The sequence below is a fragment of the Penaeus monodon genome, chromosome 15 (assembly GCF_015228065.2).
Source record: "Penaeus monodon isolate SGIC_2016 chromosome 15, NSTDA_Pmon_1, whole genome shotgun sequence".
Taxonomy (NCBI): Eukaryota; Metazoa; Arthropoda; class Malacostraca; order Decapoda; family Penaeidae; genus Penaeus; species Penaeus monodon.
This window is the reverse complement of record NC_051400.1, coordinates 17,550,636-17,551,578: the sequence shown is the minus strand read 5'-3', so window position 1 is coordinate 17,551,578 and position 943 is coordinate 17,550,636.

Here is a 943-nt window from a genome sequence, read left to right as displayed (position 1 = left end):
TTTGGGGGCCCCCCGGTGGGCGCGGTGAATCATGATAATGCAGGCTATCTTGGGCAGCCATTATCATCTCCTTTGCTAGTAAAACTGAGAAGATTACACTTAGTTACAACGCGTGGGTAACCCGGAACATTAAATCTGATTATTCGCAAGAAATAGAATGTAAATTTGTTATTTTCGTCACTGAGAAGCGTGTTTTCTTGGGACCGGATTTTTTTTTTTTTCAAAGACCAGTAAGGTCTTTTCAGTTTTACGCCGTTTGTCCTTCGATTCCTGTTATAAGTAGATTATTATTTCTATTCCTTGATGGTCGTTTTCAGCGCTTATCCTACACTTTCCCTTTTTTTCCTGCTGAAAAATCGTCGTTAAGGGATTCTTAAAGGGGGGTTTTATGGGTCGAGTTGATTGCTCGCATCGCTTATCTCAACCGATTTTAAATGCTGAATTCGATGGCCGGGCATGTGCGTTGCAAAAACCCATGTTTTTTATTTGCTTACTTGACCGTAAGTTAGGGTGTTCCAAAAACCTTCGAATAAGTATGGATATTTTATTAGAATCATTCATGGTGGATTTTCCCCGCCGGGGGAGTGTCTGGCAACTGTGATTTGTTTTTACGCCCACGTCTGCTATGCAAGGGCATGAGGTCTGCAGATGGGCGGAAGCGTTTTGCAGCAGTGAACATGAGGTGTTTTGCCAGTCGAAAAAGGCAGGGGAGAGTAGAGGATAATTCCTGGCATTTCTGTTTCCAGGTTGTTGTTTCACATCTGATTACGAGTATTCCACTGCTTCGCGGTTGCTTTATTATATTAGGTTACACGAAAGGCGCATACAAGATAGCATCAACATTTTCCATGTGCGCCGTCATGTCTGTGTTGAATTGGGATTAGATTATTAAAGCCATCACAAATACTCCCCGATGCCCAGGTTTTGGTTTTTTCCTGCCCTT